Here is a 6,000-nt window from a genome sequence, read left to right as displayed (position 1 = left end):
CATCCTAGCAGGCACCATTGCCTTCTATAGTATACAGCATCTTTATTTCCTGATATTTCCCGGGCTTCTCTCTGCACCTCAGGTAGTGTCTTGTTGACATCCCCATCCATAGCAGGTTTAGGTTTCCTTTTTCATGGGTGCTGCTGGCTCTCGCAGCCAATCTCCACTACCCCAAATTTATTCACACTCATCTTCTAAACTCTCCTCTCCTATCCTTTGTCCCTGGGAGTATATTTGATAATCACTTGCTCCAATGGCAGTGGAAGGGAGTAGAGATGAAGGCATATGAAAAGTCCCATGTAAAGTCTCTGTTCAAAACTTAGAGAAAATTGATTAGAAAACTAGAGCAAACTCTAATCCCTTTGTAATCTGCAAAGAACTTTTTATATGTTCCTGTTTGGTAGCTTCCTTAGACTTCTCCACCTTATCCTTGAGGTCAGGTCAGTTTTGGGTAAAGAAAGTGAACTTACGGGATCCCTGGATGGCTCAGCGGTTTAGCGCCTGCCTTCGGCCCAGGGCGTGGTCCTGGAGTCTGGGAATCGAGTCCCATGTCAGGCTCCCTGTATGGAGCCTGCTTCTCCTTCCGCCTGTGTCTCTGCCTCTCTGTGTCTCTCATGAATGAATAAAATCTTTAAAAAATATATACAAAAAAAGTGAACTTATTTCTAAGGCAGGAGAATATCCAGTATGTGGACTGCATGCCATATTTAAGATTTTTTTAAAGTACCTCATTAGATAGTACTAAGACTAGTCTACTTGTCAATAAGCAATTGAAAGTTTTGCCTCAATGTAGAAAATTTGAATTCATTTGTACGTTTTAAAAAGGGGGAAACAGTTTGTTAAAGTCAAAGGTTAATGTGCCCAACTTTCATTGTGTCATTTGCCAGGAAAATTTGTGCTGTAAACTTGGCAAATCATTGCATGGTTGGAGAAGAAAATGCTCAGGATCACAAGTTGTCATTGTGTTCATGCCCTTGACCATTGTCAGTTTGTGAAATACAAAGGGCTAAAGCCAACTGGTGGCGATGAAGGATTCTTGGAGATGGACTAAAGTGATGGCACACAGGGACCTTTCCCTGGAACCAAAGGGTTCATAGCTTCATCTTTTTCAGCTCTTTTTTTTTTCCAACAACTCTACTGGCAAGTGGGGCAAAAGGGATCCCCAGCAGAACAGCACTTTGTTTATGACCACTCATCAAGATCCTACTGGAGAGAGATGCCTGGGTGGCTCAGTGGTTGAGCATTTGCCTTTGGCTCAGGTCTTGATCCCCAGGTCCTGGAATCGAGTTTCCCATCATGCTCTCCGCCAGGAGCCTACTTCTCCCTCTCCCTCTGCCTATGTCTCTGTCTCTCTGTATGTGTCTCCTGTGAATAAATAAAATCTTAAAAAAAAAAAAAAATCCTACCAGAGAGAGAAACGGTAGACCTAGGCAAGAGAGGAATGAAAACCACAAGCCCTGGAACCACCTTGGCTGTATCTTGGGGCACTTGAGCTAACATCTCTGAACCCAGCTTCCTTATCAGTGAAATGGAGATACTAAGAGTGCCCATTTAATAGGGTTGTTGGGAAGATTCAATGAGTTAATACGTGTAAAGAGCTGAGAACAGTGTCCAGCAAATAAATTCTCAGTGCATGCTGTTTTTATTAGTACCATAACTAAGACGCTCTGAAGCTGTACTGTCCTAGTCATTACCATATGTGACTATTGAGCTTTTAAGATAGGGTTACTCAAAATGGAAACAAGCTGTGAATGTAACATATACAACAGCTCTTTAAGACTTACTATGGGGATCCCTGGGTGGCGCAGTGGTTTGGCGCCTGCCTTTGGCCCAGGGCGCGATTCTGGAGACCCGGGATCGAATCCCACATCGGGCTCCCGGTGCATGGAGCCTGCTTCTCCCTCTGCCTATATCTCTGCCTCTCTCTCTCTCTCTATCATAAATAAAAAAAAAAATTTTAAAAAAAGACTTACTATGAAAAGATGTAAAATATCTAAATGTTATATTGATTAGGTGTTAAAGTGATGACTTTCTGACATGTTGGATCTATTTGGATATATTAAATATGTATTATAAAAATTCATCTAAATTTTAAATGAGGCTATGAGATTATTTATTTATTTTTTTTTTTTATAAAGATTTTTTTATTTATTTATTCATGATAGTCACAGAGAGAGAGAGAGAGAGAGAGAGAGGCAGAGACACAGGCAGAGAGAGAAGCGGGCTCCATGCAGGGAGCCCGATGTGGGATTCGATCCCGGGTCTCCAGGATCGCGCCCTGGGCCAAAGGCAGGCGCCAAACCGCTGCGCCACCCAGGGATCCCTAAAACTGCATGTGTGGCTCATAGTATTTTTACTGGACAGAACAACAATCTCTTCATAGGATTTCACTGTGCACTCCAAACTGACATTGTTTCCCAAGGAAGAGCTCATGACATTTCTAAAGTACTCGCATTATATATTTATTAATCTGATACACTTCCCTCCTATTATGCAGTATCTTTCTCTTGAATAATGATCAGGGGTACTTCTCTCCCACTCTTGAACTGCCCAAGCATGGTAGAACCACTGATGGTAAGAGATGAATCCCAACTCTCACTGGTGAAAACCATCTCAATTGGAGGAGAGAGGCACAGATAGAGAGAGATACATGTGAAACATGCTTTCATTTCCTGTAGCTACCTTTGGATCACAGTTCTCAGGCTGATTATCTGCCCTGTCCGAGTCAAAGGAGTTGACGTACCATGAAAGTCTGCCTACCAAGAGCACTCAGGATCTGTCCTGCCAAAGTTCCTTTTCTTTCATGTCTACATGTTCTACATGTCTACCATGTAGACACATAAGTGCTGTCAGGATAAGATATGCTATAACTTGGTAGGTCCTGAGAATAATTTAGATATTCTAATGATTTCATCAAGTCAGATCAAAATTAACAGATGGCACTAGGCTGCATACTTTTTTTTTTTTTTTTAGATTTTATTATTTACTCATGAGAGACACACAAAGGCAGAGACATAGGCAGAGGGAGAAGCAGGCTCCATGTAGGGAGCCTGATGTGGGACTCGATCCCGGGACTCAGGATCATGCCCTGAGCTGAGCCACCCAGGCATCCCAAGGCTATATACTTGTAAACAGGCTGCTTTTGTATTACTGCTAAAGATTTGTTTTTACGTAATTAGTAGACTTTAATTGGTCCTCAATAGTAGTTTCTTAAAAGTCCTAAGACTTTCATGCCTATGAATATCAGAACATGTAGCCCACAGATAAACCTCAGATCGCCTGGGTTGCAAGATGCTTTAGGTCTCTGGGCAGATCTCTGCTGTGAACTAAGTGAGTAAAAGAGGTTGAGTATGTGAACTTTATTTTTGCTTTTATTTTTAAAGACTTTATTAATAAGAGAGCACGTGAACAAGAGAAAGAGTAGGAACAGGGGGCAGAGGGAGAAGCAGACTCTTTGCTGAACAGGGAGAGCCACATGGGGCTGGATCCCAGGATCCTGAAACCATGACCTGAGCTGAAGGCAGCTGCTTAACTGCTTAACTGACTGAGACACCCGGGTGCCCCCCCCCCTTTTTTTTTTTGCCTTTAAACATTAACACTCAAAATGCCAGAGTGGTTAGAGCACTTGGAGGCTAACCCTTGTTTTGTATATGAAGATCTTGAGCAAGTATTGGCCAATGTCAGCAACAACTGTTAACTCCATGTGTATATGTGTATTTATCCTATATTTATCTCTGTATGTGTATATACATACACATACAGAAAGAAAAGTTGGCATACTATAAAATTCAGTGTTAAAAACTACCATTTGTGATTTTGTTTTTTCACAATGTTATGCAGCTATCACCATTATCTAACTCCAGAACTCTTCTATCCTCTCTTCCAAAAACTTCATACCAATTAATACTCCCCCATCCCCCTCCTCCCAGCCCCCCTCTGCTTTCTGCCTCTATGGATTTGCCTGTTCTGGACATTACATATAAATAGAATCACAACATGTTGTCGTTTTGTCTTTTTCCATTTGGCATAATCTTTTCAAGGTTCATCCATGTATCAGTACTTAATTACTTTTTATGGTTGAATACTCCATAGTATGAATATACAACATTGTGTTTATTCATCTGTTGATGGCCATTTGGGTTGTTTGTACTTTTTGGCTGTTATGAATAATGCTGTTATAAACACATACTAGTTTTTGTATGTGCATATTTTCAATTCTGTTGGTTATATACCTAAGAGTAGAATTGCCCAGTCATAGGGTAACTGATAAACTGACAAACTGTTTCCAAAACAGGTGCACCATTTTAAGTTCCCAGCAGCAGTGCATGAAGGTTCCCGTTTCTTTAGGTTCTTACCATTTTAATAAACGGTCTTTTTGATTCTAACTATTCTAGTGGGTGCTAGGTTGTATCTTATTGTGGTTTTGATTTATATTTGATATTGAGCATCTTTTTCATGTGCTTATTGGCCATTAGTATATCTTCTTGGGAGAAATGTCTATGCAAATCCTTTGCCTATTAACAAAAAAGGTGGATTATTTGTCTTGTTGACTTGTAAGCCGTTAAGTGTATTATTAAGGTAAATTTACTTTAGATAAAGCACTCACTGCTCCAGGGAGACCAGATGGTTGCAGTTTGGCTTTATTTTTAATTCTTTGCAGGCATGTTTAAGTCTTTGGAAACAACCATTGTTTTTTTGTTTTTGTTTTTGTTTTGTTTTTTTAATATTCTGTTTATTTGAGAGAGAGCACAGGAGGGGGCAAGAGGGACAACCGCCACTGAGCTCAGAGCCCAACGCTCCATCCCAGAACCCTAAGATCATGACCTGAACCAAAGTCAGATGCTTAAAAACTGAGCCACTGAGGCGCCCAGAAACCACCATTGTTTAGAGACTGAAATAGTACCTACTGCCACCACTAATAAAGATTATTGATTTAATCCTAAGAATCAAACAGAGGGCTGGGAAATTCTATTGAATGCTCTTGGAAATCCTTGATTCCATCCTTGGCACAGCATCCCAGATCTCTTTCTGTTATGCCCAAGCAAGTGAGTAAAGCAATCTACTCTGAAAGGAAAGTTAGCCCCTTCTAGTATGGTAAGTCACATCTTTTTTTGTTAAAACTACCAAAAGGAGAAAGCAAAGCAAGAATAGTAGATACCTGCTTATTCCCCCACTGAGCATATGAGGTGGAAGAAGCAGATGATCCAAGACCTTGCTGGCCAGCCCAAGGGGAGTGGCTAGGAGTCCAGCCCTCACTGGGAGAACAGGCTTTAAAGCAACATTAGATCCTGGACTGGTCATTTCCTTCAAGTCTCTGTAATTCTCATTGTGTTTTCTCCTTTTGGTAGTTCTAACACAAATTCTTCCAGCCAGTCTGCCCATGAGCATAGCCGGCAGCCCCTCTGAAGGATGCTGATGCTGGAGTGGATACATGTTACCGAAAACGGCTCTCTGTGGCAGGAAGGATGCTGCTGACTTCCTTTCTGGCTCTTGGCTCCTAGGATTTGTGTCTCTTGCCTCTAATTTTAAGCTATGAGCCAGTTGGTACACACAATAACTTGCTTGCTTATTAAGTGATTACTTTTTACACCATCACTTCCACTGGAGGGCCACTTGATACCTAGAATGCTGCTTGTGTGGGCATTCCCTCACACCTCCCCTGAAGCACATGTACACACATGTACACATATACATGCTAATTACTAGATCATGGAAACCAAGACCTACATCCTTGGATGTTGCTACCAGCTGTGAACTCACAGAATGGAGGAATGACACAGCTATCTGTCCAGATCAGGGTTCCTAGAAGCATTTGTTCAACAAGTTCTGAATCTGGCACAGCCAGGCATCCTTTTGAGAGTTCATATTCTGTCTAATGGGGCAGACAAATGACTATTCTACAGTGTAGCATTAGATGGGGCAGCGAGCAATGAACTCTGCCTAGAGATATTGGAGGAGCTTCACTGAGGAGGTGATACTTTGTTCGAGGGTTGTGTAATT

The sequence above is a fragment of the Canis aureus genome, chromosome 10 (assembly GCF_053574225.1).
Source record: "Canis aureus isolate CA01 chromosome 10, VMU_Caureus_v.1.0, whole genome shotgun sequence".
Lineage (NCBI taxonomy): Eukaryota > Metazoa > Chordata > Mammalia > Carnivora > Canidae > Canis > Canis aureus.
Note: the sequence above shows the minus strand (reverse complement) of the source record.